Source organism: Coffea arabica, chromosome 8c (genome assembly GCF_036785885.1).
Source record: "Coffea arabica cultivar ET-39 chromosome 8c, Coffea Arabica ET-39 HiFi, whole genome shotgun sequence".
In the NCBI taxonomy this organism is placed as follows: Eukaryota; Viridiplantae; Streptophyta; class Magnoliopsida; order Gentianales; family Rubiaceae; genus Coffea; species Coffea arabica.
Window position 1 is genome coordinate 5,115,405 of NC_092325.1, and position 13,189 is coordinate 5,128,593.

Consider the following 13,189-nt stretch of genomic DNA (forward strand, 5'->3'; position numbering starts at 1 on the left):
ATTGGGTATATGGGAGGCCATGATTGTGGAATGGGAGATGGGTACGTGGGAAGCAGAGGTAAAAGCGCGTAATATATTGAAGTCCGGAACTCCGATTCACAAGTTGAAGAGAAAAGCGCGTAGGAAATGTGTTTTTGTTAAATCATTCTATGATTCTCTCTTTTTAGGCATTTACTACTATTTAATCAGTAAGTTGAAATTTCTCGAATATGATACAGGAATTTTTTTTTTTATACTTTACTTACCAAAAGTTAATGAATCTTTTTCTTTTTATTTGTTTTGTGGAGAGTTGGAAATTGATCGTTGGGGATCTTGATTGTCTTCTTTTTCCAGAGAAATTGGGTTCACGAGGGATTCCATCACACCTACTCCAAAAATATTTGAAACATTATAGTTCTCAAATTTGCATTAAATGGTGGTTGAGTCAGGACCTGAGGTCAGTAGGGGCAAAAGATGGAATAGTAAAGGACAAAATTATGTAAATCATGCACTAAAATCACTGCTATATAAAGATATTATTTTCGATTAAATACTTTACAATGAAAATTTTGAAATGAAACAAGGTTAAAATTTTGATAGATTTTACTCGTAATATTGAAACATGATTTTGAATTGTAAAGTAAAAGATAAAAGACATTTGAACTTATTTCAGGTTTTTTAGAGGGGAAAATTGAAGGAAGAGAGCATGACTTGAAACGAGCTTCCCCTGACTTGTAATGATCATGACAAATTTGTTCTACATACAATTTTGAAAAAGAAATGAGATCTACTTTTGTGAAAGCAGAAAATAGTTTTTGGAGCTTATTTTATAAAAGAAATGTTATTCTTACTCCAATTTTTGTATCATACTTCCACTATCATTTTTATCATATGGCTCTCATTTGTTAGACTCTATTATACAATAAATGGTGAGAATGCAATCAACTAAAAAATGAATGCAAATAACATTTTTGTTTCATAATTTTGTTAATAATCAATATCCATGATCAAAAGAATGGAGGCACTAATAAAACATATAAGTAAATCATTAGGAGATCGACCTATTCTCAAACTTTAAATAGACAGGACGGCGTGGCTACTTTGTCGAGCCGCACCATGAAATCAAGAGCTCCAAGTGGGGCATATGGCAAATGGTTACCAATTAGTACCCTATTCATGTCGAACGAAAACGTACAATTTTTTTTTTAATTCAAATGTCCAACTTTGGGAGTATTCTCGGGTCCCTTAACTCAATTTAGTAAGAAAATTTATATACAATCTCATCTTTAGCCTTGATTGTAGATATTTGCTACTTAAAATTGACCGCAAGTGGATGGAAACAACTACAACGAGGAAAGGTTTCTCCCTTCATATTAGTACAGAGTTCATTACACCAAAATATTTCAGTTTGCATTTAGATTGAATGATTTGACAAGGATTTGAAATTTTCTCAAATCCCTTTAGTTGTTGAGATTATTTAAAAGGTATTTGAATTTGTAAATCATCAATTATTTTAGCATTGAAATGTGCTTTTGATAATTGGTGAAATACAAATTCAAATACTTCTTAAACAATTCAAACTACTAGAACAATTCTGGTGAATTTGAAATCCTTTGTTAAATTTCTCAATGCGAATGAAGATACTACAATTAATAAATAAACAAATTACTCGGATAGCCACTAAACTTTTTGAATGGTTAAAATTTGGTCACTTAACTATTAATAGTACATTTTTATTCAGTAAACTATTAAAAGTGTAAGTTTTGGATCATTCTATCTAATCTCACTGTTAACTCTACTAGACTAAAAGGTCTTTATGGTTCATGAGACACACTATTAATAGTTAGATCTAGTAGAGTTAACAGCAAATCGGATGGAATGGTTAAAATTTATATCTTTTTTTTAGTTCAACTGATAAAAATATACTATTAATAGTTGAGTGGTCAAACCTCAATTATTCTAGAAGTTCAATGGCTACCAGGTAATTTGCTCTATATCAACACTAGTTTGCATTGGACTGTTTGGTCAGTTGCTTTGGTTGAGTAAGCTGTTTCTGCATTGACTTGAGGGCCAGAAATGTCACTCAAAGTTCTCTACAGAGGCCCATGTATTTAGATCACATCATGGGTCTGCAAGTCTTCTGCAATCCTGGGCTGCCTTGGGAAGTCCAGGTATATGAGGCCCATCATTTACATTTTTAATTTTTTCTTTTTTGTTGTATTTAAGTTATATGGTATTCTGATTGCAGTTAGCACATGCTATTGTGCGTTTATGGTACCACTATCATGTTTTTGTCAAGAATAATCATTACCAAAAAAAAAAAAAATACTAGTGTAACATTTTTTGTTTAGAGTATATTCTCTCAATTATTTTTCAGAGAAAGTGGATTCATGAAAAATGTCATCAGATGACGAGAAAAGAAAATAAAAAGAGAGTAGGTCTAAGAAATTCATTAATATTTGCCAAGTGGATATAGATTATATGTTTTGAATATACAAGCAAATGAATTTTCGTAAATAATTCATTATCCAAACAAATAGTACTGAAAGAGAAGCAGGATTAAGATTATTATTATTATTTTTTTGTCAATACAGGGGTGTCCGGGCTTTGAACCCGACAAATCCCCTGAGCAGGATTAAGATTTAGCATTAGTGATGTTGGCGTTACTACAAGCAAATGCAGCTTTTGTAGGTTCCATAGTGCATGGACACGAACAGCTCTGTTTCAGTATCACACCGATACTTTCATTGCTGCTGTTTGAGTTGACATTTGATGACGCACAGTATGATTAAAAAAAAAAGATACTAGTAGTAGATACTTTCTTTCTTTTTTTTTGGTGTAAGACAAGAAACTAGTAGAAAACAACTATTCCTGTGCATTTAAAATCTTTTCCTATTAATTTGCTTACCAATTGTCTGTATAAAAAGTAGTATGCAACTGATTCACACAACTTTTCTAGCAAGAACTGACATGGGAGAAATATTTAATGGAACTAATTCTTGTTTCTTTGTCGATGTATAGTTTCTTTATTTTTGAGGTGTGTTGAAGCATGATTAATTAACTTCACAGTTAATCTACAACCATTTGTAGAAAACTTTACATTGGATTAACATGATTGCAATAAGTTGCTAAAAATGGTTTTCAAACTTATTTAACATTTTGCTCAACAAAATAGGCAACCTACCTTAGGATGCTTGCATCCCTATTTTGCTCAATTTATTTTGCTCAAGCAATATAAATAGAGACAAAGGCAAACTATCCCTCATGTGACTTACTATCAACTTGTTCAACAAAATCCAAGATATACACACTCTGTTACCACTTACTAGTCCACCTTCTGCCTCCAAAATATCCCTTATCTCTTGTAATTAATTTTTTTGTCTAGTAGTTACCATAATATGCAAGAGGAATCAGCTGAGCATGACTCCACTTTCAAACTCTCTGGAGATTTTATCTCTTTTTTTTTTCCTTCCCCAGTATTTCAATGCTAATGTGTGAGTGAGGTCATGTTCTGTCTGCCCAATTGAAATCCAATAGTACTACTAGAATCTACACAAATTTCTAGGCATCTATTGGAATACAATTAGGGTTGTAATCGAGCCAAGTCAAGCTCGAGTATTGCTATATTCGAGCTCGACTCGACTCATATATACCTAGGCTCGAGTTCGATCGAGTACAAAAATCGATACTCGAAGCTTGACTCGAGAAACTTGCTTTAAGCTCAAGACTCGATTCGATAAGGCTCGATCTTTAGTCAAACCTTATCAAGTCGAGTTTAATCAAGCTTTTTGACACGTCTTTTCTTCCCTTTTTTAGACATTTTTTGCCATTATGAAATTTTATTATAAAGAAGAGTTTATTGTAAATTCCGTAAAACTTATACCCATAATGGTCATTTTATAATTACAATACATATATATTATTTAAATTATAAATATATTATTTAAATACCCCCGGCTCGACAAGTTTCGAGCCTCAAGATATTGGCTCGAAACTAGACTCGAATGACAATCGAATAGCTTGAGACTTAGCTCGAACTCGGTCAACCCGAGTTCAAGCCAAACCGTTGACCGAGCTACTCGACTATGACTCGACTCGCGTACATCCCTAAATACAATGCGTGCTCACATGCAGGAAGCAAGCAAGCAAGAGAAGAGAATAACAGCCTAACTAGTAGTCCGCAAGGCAGTGAATACTTTTTTGGCCTTGCTAGAGTACTCTCCTTAATCCAGAAAATTTCAACCAAGTTTGAAAAACGAGGTTAAAACCCTCATCTGGTATAAATGCCAAAGATGCTGGTGCTCAAAAGTCCAAGTTTACCAGCACCTTTTCTGCCTCTTAAATTTCGAGATTGCAGCAGGAGGAGCGGAAGAAGAAATCACAGTTTTATCGCGTCTCTCCCAAATCCTTTGTAGCCTTAATAACACTGAAAATATCAACATCAATGTACTATTAGCTTGTCCTCTTATACATGCAGTGAGACCACCGCTGAGTTTTCTTGCTGCAATCCAGTCTGCATGTGGAACAAAATCTTATGTGATTTCACCTGCAAATCGTGATTTCGCGTAAAATTATAGATGATTGCTTTATGAATTACAGCCATCGTGAATTAAGATAAATATTTAAAGTCGAGCAAATTTTCAAATCTATTCTACCTTCTTTCTAGTATTGCAGTGGAATCCACGAGACTCGCTTTCTTCCTTTCCATTGCAAGTGCAACATACTACTGTGATCGCTTTCTTCCTTTCTGATGGTGCAATCGGAATATATGATGCCCATGGCTTGAGGCTCGATGTTGGATAGCACCCTCGTCATACAATGCAGAATTTCTTTGGATTCGCCAAATCAGATGCAAAATTATCCTGTTAACTAGTGAAATCTCTGTCCAGATGTCCTCCAAAATAAATGACATCCTTAAGTTCTTGTATCATGGTATCAAAAAGTATGTTTTCCAAAAGAAATTCAAAGTTCTTAAGCTATGACTTGTTAACAGACCATTCTGTACGTGTTTTTCCTAGTTTTATTTTATGCTTGTAATAAAAGATTAGTGAGATGATTAACACTGGGAATCTTCGATCTTATATCCATTTTGTAGTTATTAAAATGTATTTACAGATTTTCTACTAAATAATGAAGGTACCAACATTATTTAGAGCGTCCTCTAATTTATGTGTTAAGAATCAGAGAGGGTCTCTCGATCATCCTCTGATATGACTTTCTTCACACAGATGCAATCTTAATTCCCAACATTCAGTGCTGCATATAAATGATAAAAGACATTATGAAAATCAATTTTGCAAGGATTCAAGGATGATACATTATGTGAAACTTCAATTTGTGATTATTGTTATCAACTATTAGATATATTGAAGACATACACTTTAAAAATAAGTCTTTGAAAAATAAAATCTCACTTGCACTTTCTTGTATTTATTTACTTTCCATAATTAATCTTACATTTTCAAATGTGGATGGTCTAAAATAATAGCATTATGAGAAAAAGCCCAAATATCTAAATTCTAGCTCTAGCAAATGACTAAATGGAGTCTCTCTCTATGAGAGTTTTCCCTCTCTCTCTCTCTCTCTCTATGTAGAGAGCGAAATCCCCCTAGTGGGAGCTTTACACTTTCTAACAACTTTCTAAAAATTCAAATCTACCGTTTCTTCACCATTTCCCAATAACTTTCCTTTTTTCATAAAAACAGAGATCTACCTCGCATTCAACAAATAATGATGATTCTTAGCCAGCTATGATGTTTCAGGATTTGTTTTCTTCTAGATCGGCATCAGTCACTTTGTTCCGGTCCAGTTAGCTAAGTTCTCGCATATAGCTTTTTCTAGCTCATTCGATTCAGGTATATTTCCCTCAGTAACTGTATGCTACTCTTTTAGTTTCTGTTTAGTTGTTCCAGTATAGATCCAGTAGCTTGTGGTGTAGTTACTTTTTCATTTTGCTTATCCCTGTTTTGGTAGCTTCGCTGGTCTAGTCTTTTTTGAACAGGTTTCTTCTGATTTAGCTTCGGATCCAAGCTTTGAGCTGCTTTTCTGCCTAAGTTTGCGGTGGATTCCTGAAAGAGTGGTCAAATGATTGAGGAATTAGAAAAAGTGCTGAGGAAGTTTGATTTAACTGATAAGGAAGCTGATGGGGTTCAATTGGATGGGGGGGGGGAGGTGTTTCAAGGAATAGAGGAATGTAAGATGAGCATTATTAGTAAGGTGGTGGGGGAGAAAAATGTTAATATAGCTGGAATTAAAAGTGATAAGTGACTAATTTACGTAATAATTGTATGATATTTTATATTATTTTTAGTCACTTTGGGTATATTATTTGAAGAAAACGATTCATTTTGGCTATAATTGGTACAAAATGCTTTTGTTCAATTAAATGAGGTTTTTATCACTTTTTACTTGGATTTTGTGTATTTTGACAGTTTTGACACATTTTTGTATTTCGGCTATAACTTGAGTTACAATGATCGGATTGGGATGATTCTTGAACCCATTTGAAGATAAGAGATAGATCTACAACTTTGGTGAAGACATCTGAATCCAGTTTGAAGGTTTTCCAGGTCAAAAAGCCGAAGTATAGAGTCAATTGCTATTGGTCGAAACTGGAACAAGGCATGGAGCAGGCAAGGGTATTTCAGTCATATCTCAGCCTACACAGATCCAAATGAGGTGATTCTTGATGCATTGGAAAGATAACTCAAAAGGCTACAACTTTTGTGTTTTAGACATGAGCTGGTTCAGCCTCTAACATCAAGAAAAGATCGGTTGAAATTGGGCAAAAAACAGAGCAAGTGAGCCACACTCGGATCCACTATTCATCCGAACCCTCGGTTGTTTCTGGGTAAATGGAACCGAGCTCGGATCCGCATGGATCCGAGGTACTGTAGCAGCTCGGATCACTGTAGCAGCCCAGATTTACTATAGCAATCCGGCCGGAACTTGGCCGGATTTAGAGCCGGATTTCTGGCCGGATTGCGGTCAGAAAAGGCTGCTCTGTACGCGTAAAACTCAATTTCACTCCTACCAACTCACATGCGATGCTATACATGTGAGAAACATTCCCAACTGTAAAAGGGAGATGTAATCCTCATTTCTTGACCAACTTTCATCATTAAATAGCCAAAATTCATTGCAAGGGAGGAGATTGGAGTTCATAGCAGAAAAATATAGAGAGACATACGGAAGAAAGCTTGAAGCTGCAGAAATGTAGCTCTTTCATCTCCCTAGTATTAGTTTAGCTTAGTATAGAGTAGTGTAGCTTTTCCATTCTTGTTTATTATCTAGATTAGGATGAAGATGGAGGATGAAGAAGGCAAGGAAGAAAGCTCATGTGACAAGGGTTGTATTCCTTCCAAACTCTTTATCTTTTGTATTTGATTCCAAGTTTAGTTAATATACAAGTTCTGGATTTTGTGTTCAATATGTGTTTCTAAAGTTTAAACCTTGGGTTTGGTTGAACTTTCTATGATTGTTAGTGTTTATTATTTGGTTATTTGATTGCTATGATTTGAGCAAGTTATTTAGCACTTTGACTCTTTAAATCATGATTAATCTGGTACCATTAATTATGATTATCTAAGGTGTTGTTTCTGCAATGGAAATTGAGATTTAACACTAGTTCAAGAAGTGCTAAACATAGGGAGTACACTCACGAAAGTAGAGGTGCACCTATGTGGTTTTTAGTGATTCATTTCATGTAATTTCATTGAAGAAATGAACTTGTAGCTAATTTCATAACCATGAAAATAGGTATGGATTAGTTATAAGTATAGTTGATTCACTACGAAAGTAGGTTTCACATGTTTAAGGAAATTACACCATAACTAGCCTAGATGTAGTATTCAATGATCCAAATATAGCACTTGCATGAGTAGTTAGGGATACCACAACCTAAGGAGCTTTTATTTGTTATTTTGTATAATTTCAGTAGGTTAAATTTGTTATAATTCATTGATAGTCTAAATAATAGAGAAGCTTTAATAATACCGGTAATTGTTCACTCTTCCCTGTGGGATCGACCCGATATATACCCTAAACTACTAGTTGATCTGTATACTTGCAGTGAACGGGTGTAATTCGGTTTTTTAACTTGCATGTATGTAAAAATACCCGTCAAAAAGCTTCACCAGTACCATGTGGCCGTTTGCCAGAAACTTGAAGGTCATTGAGATCGGGGTCAACTTGTTCCAATTCATTTTTAGTTCCAAGCACGATATGACTAGGATTCTTAATGCGAGACCCTGGATCTTCGATAATCTACCTCTGGTTCTCCTCCCTTGGAGGGAAGGGATTGAGCTGGATACTGAGGCTTTCTCGAAGACATGGATCTGGGTGCAGATGTGGAATTTACCGATTCATTGGGTAACTAAGGAGATTGGGAAGAAGATAGGTGGAGTTTTCAATAATGTGAGTGAGGTTATAGTTCCGTCTGGAGGGGGGAAAGAAGGAAAGCATCTTAAAGTTCTGGTGGAAATGGATCTCAATCATCCTATCCTCAGAGGTACTACAGTAAAAATGGGGGGGGCTGTGTGGGTTGAGTTCAGGTATGAAAAATGTCCGGATTTCTGTTATTGTTGTGGGATTATGGGCCATAGTGAGAAAAGCTGTAAGGACAAAGGAGTGAACGTTAACAAGGAATCACAATATGGGGCGTGGCTGCGAGCTAGCTCCTCCAGAAGTCCTGGGAAGAGATTTAATAGCTCTAGGTTCTCTGAATCAAATAAGAGAGAGGAACAGGGTAAAGGAAAGGAAATGAGGGAAGGTAGTAAGTAGTTACTGCTGACTTGGCAAACTGATGAAGGGAATAAGGGTTTAAAGAATGATATATCTAGTGGGAGGGATGAGACTGTCAAGGGGCCTGAGGTGCTGGATAGGAACTTGGGGGGAGAAATTGTTAAACAAACAGTGTCTGAGGGTGAGGGAGTGGGGCGAAAGTGTGATGAACTACAGGACAAGGCTTCTGGGGGTAAAAATGTGTTACCAAGGGAAGGTTTGAATGTGGATAGCCTAGAGGGAGTAGTGCAGGATATTGCTGTTAAGGGGGAGGGGGGCTTAGAGGATTGGGATTTGATGTGGATTGATGGCAGTATGGGAGGAAATAGTAAGGGAAGTGAACTAACAGAGGTTAAGGTTGAATCTCAAGGTCTCAAGAACAGTAAGAGTGAGCGACAACAACTCACAGGTAAATACAAGGGGACTAGAGGTTGGAAAAGGTTGGTTCAAGAGATAGGCAAAAGGAAGCCTCTTAGTGAGCAAAATACTGGAGGAGAGCTCCACAAAAGGATTACTAAGAGGAAGCAAGGATGTATTGCGGGGAAGGAAAATGAGGAGGTGTTGGAGGGTGGTCAGAAAAGGGGTAAAATAATGGCTATGGAATCTGAGGATATTACAATGCTGAAGGTGGTGGAGCCCAACCTTAATGGGGCTCCAAAGTCTTTATGAAGGCTCTGGTGTGGAACTGTCGAGGTGCTGGGAGCCCCTTGACAGTTCCCCAACTCAAGGAGATTATAAATCTCCACTCCCCGGAAGTGGTGTTTCTATCAGAAACTAAAAATAGGAAATGTTTTATGAACAAAGTAATGATGAAACTGAGGTATGATAAGCTTTTTGTTGTGGATCCAATTGGTAAATCAGGAGGTTTGACAGTTATGTGGAAGAAAGAGCTTACAATATGGAAAGTTTTATTTACTGATTTTACTATAGAATTGCAGATCAATGGGACAGGTGGGAAGGCTCAGTGGTGGCTCATATGTGTTTATGCCAGTAGTAATGAGGCAGTACGAGAAAAACAATGGAAAATCATCTCACAAAGAAAGGTGTTATGGGGTAGGAACTGGGTATTGGCTGGGGATATGAATGATTTGGTAAATAATGATGAGAAGTGGGGGGGAGGGTGTTAGGAGACTTGAGAGTAGTTTCAGGAAATTTAGGGACTTTATTAGAATTAATGAGCTGATAGACTTAGGCTTTGAGGGGGCTCCTTGGACCTGGTGTAATAACTAGGAGAAGGAATGGGAGATTAAAGAGAGACTGGATAGAATCCTGGGAAGTAGAGGATGGAGGAAAGAAAACAAAAAGGCAAAATGTTTGCACATACAGAATGAAGCATCTGACCATTGCATGTTGTTGCTTGATACTGAACAGAGATGTAAAAAATGGAAGAAGAGATTTTACTTTGACAGAAACTGGCTCAAAAGTCCAGATGTGGGGGACGTTATCAGTAAGGCTTGGAGAAAAGAGCAGAGTGGTTCAAGATTTTATAAACTTCAGCATAAGATCAAAGAGTGCAGAATAGCTTTATTGGAATGGAATAGACAGGAAAATAAAAATGCTAAGAGGCAAATCCACAGGGTGAAGCAGGAGCTGGTGGAGCTGCAAAGGAGTAATTTAGCAAATAAGAGTGAAAGAAGAGCTGCATTGAGAAAGGATTTGGCTGATGCATATAGAAGAGAGGAAGTGTACTGGGCTCAAAAAGCTAGAAGCAGTTGGTTAAAAGAAGGCGATAAAAATACTAAGTATTTTCATGCCATTGTTGAGGGAAGAAGGAGAAGGAATACTATCTCAGACTTGCAAAAGTGTGATGGAAGCTGGTGCAAATCTATGGAGGAGGTGGAGGGTGAGATTGAGGGGTTTTTTAAGGAACTTTTCATTTCTTCTAATCCTCAGAACTTTGACTCCGTTTTGGATGGAATCCCTCAAGTGATTACAGGGCAGATGAATGCAAAGCTCGTGAGGCCTATGTCTGAAGTGGAAATCAGAAAAGCTGTGTTTTCCTTACAACCTCATAAAGCACCTGGACCAGATGGTATGACTCCTATATTTTTTCAACAATTTTGGCAAATCATCAAAGATGATCTTCTAAATGCCATTTCTAGTTTCTTTCACTCAGGGAATCTATTAAGTGTTATTAATGACACCATGATAACTCTCATCCCTAAAATTGACCATCCTGTCTATGTATCCCAATTCAGACCTATCAGCCTATGTAATGTAGTTTATAGGATCATCTCGAAAATTCTAGTTAATAGGCTAAAACCTCTATTAAAGTCTTGCATTAGTATGAACCAATCTGCCTTTATTCCGGGAAGACAGATCATTGATAACATTATAGTTGCACATGAGTCTATTCATTGTTTGAATAATATGAGGAGAGGTCCCAATGCTTTCATGGCTCTAAAGCTGGATATTTCCAAGGCTTACGATGGAGTGGAATGGCAATTTGTGGTGAAAATGATGAATAAGATGGGGTTCTGCCAAACTTGGATAAAGTGGATATTAACATGCATGTCTTCTGTGGCTTATTCGTTTAATATTAATGGTGAGAGGAGAGGCTTTGTTAAACCTTCCAGGGGACTTAGGCAAGGAGATCCCTTATCTCCTTACCTTTTTCTTCTGGTGACTGAAGGATTCACTAACTTGTTGAGAAAAGCAATGCAGGGGTGCAGGTTAACTGGGCTCAAAGTAGCACATTTGTGTCCTGCTCTATCTCACATATTTTTTGCAGATGACACGCTTATTTTTTGTAGAGCTAATAAGGAAAAGGCTGGAGAAGTAATGCAGATACTCAAACAATATGGGGAAGCTTTTGGACAGATTGTGAATATGGAGAAATCTTCAGTCTTTTTTGGTAAGAATACAGATGAGGGTAGGAAACAAGAGATACTGGGTAGGTTAGGAGGGATGAAATTAGTAAAACAAAGCAGATATTTGGGTCTCCCAATGGTCATAGGAAGATCTAAGAGACAGGTGTTTAGTTATATCAAGGAAAAAGTTGTGAGCAGATTGGGAGGATGGAAGGAAAAGGTTCTAAGTCAGGCGGGGAATCATGGTGAAGTCAGTTATTTTGGCACTTCCTACCTATGCAATGAGTTGCTGCAAATTGCCCAAAACTTTATGTAAGGATATATGTAGACAAATGACAAAGTTCTGGTGGGGGGATAGTGAGGAGGCTAAGAGAATTCACTGGATTGGCTGGGATAAGTTGTCTGAAGTGAAAGGGAAAGGGGGTTTGGGGTTCAGGGATCTTCAGTGCTTTAATAAGGCTATGTTAGCTAAGCAGCTTTGGAGGGTGTTGACAAATCCAAGTCTTCTAGTTAGCAGGGTTATCAAGGGTAGATATTTTAAAGGAACCTCTATCTGGAAGACAAAGGAAAGATGTGGAGATTCCTGGATGTGGAAAAGTATCCTTAGTTCGAGGGACCTATTAGAAGAAGGAGTAAGGAAGAGAGTTGGTGATGGAAGCACTATTAATATCTGGAAGGACAAATGGATTATGAATAGTGGTAATGGAATGGTACAATCCAGGAAACCAGAAGGATGCCAGACTTCAAAGGTGCAGGAATTGATCAGCAATGGCAGATGGAGAAAGGATTTGATGCAGACATTGTTTAGTGAGGATGATTGTGCTAGGATAGGGAGTATCCCACTGAGTACGTGTGGAAGCAAGGATAGACTGGTTTGGCCAAGGTCTCTCTCTGGACGATACACAATTAAAACTGGTTATGTAATGGCTAAGGAGATGAATAACAGGAAGGAGCAGACTATGTATAGGGAAGGGAATCACAGCAGAAATGAAGGAAACTCTGGAGCCTGGAAATTCTTATGGAGTCTAAACACCAAACATAAACTCAAATATTTTATATGGAAATGTTTACGGGGAATACTGCCAGTAAATGAGGTGCTGAAGAGGAGAACTGGAAAAGGAGATGCCAGATGTGTTTGCTATGGAGAAAATACAGAAACTCTGGAACATATGTTGTTCTTTTGCAGACATGCAGAATTGATCTGGAAAGCTGCACCTGTCAGATGGGATGGACTGTTGGACTTCAGACACAACTTTTGGCTTTGGTGGAATAGTCTTATGGATGCCAAGGAGAGAGTTGAGGGGAGGGATCACATAGTTCTTACTATAAATATTCTTTGGCAGTGTGGAAGTCCAGGAATAGTATCCAGTTTAACAGAGAGGGAAGGTGTCCTGGAGAGACTGTGAATAAGGCATTGCTGGAATGGTTAGAGTATAAGAACGTAGGGAGTGAGGATGTTTATAACAAGAAAGTAGGGGGGACAAAGCTATGAAAGGTGGTAGGTGGTCTTTACCACCTAAAGGCTATATAATCATGAATACTGATGCCAGTCTGAATATACAAAAACAGAGAGTGGGGAGGGGGATTGTGGCCAGAAAGGATGATGGAGGTTTGATTGG

The 13,189-nt window shown here is 37.2% G+C and overlaps 1 pseudogene; it reads left to right on the forward strand.

Annotated features, from left to right (window-relative positions):
- The window catches only part of LOC140013340 (protein TOPLESS-RELATED PROTEIN 2-like), a 94,404-nt pseudogene that overhangs the window by 24,175 nt on the left and 57,040 nt on the right, over nt 1-13,189 (forward strand).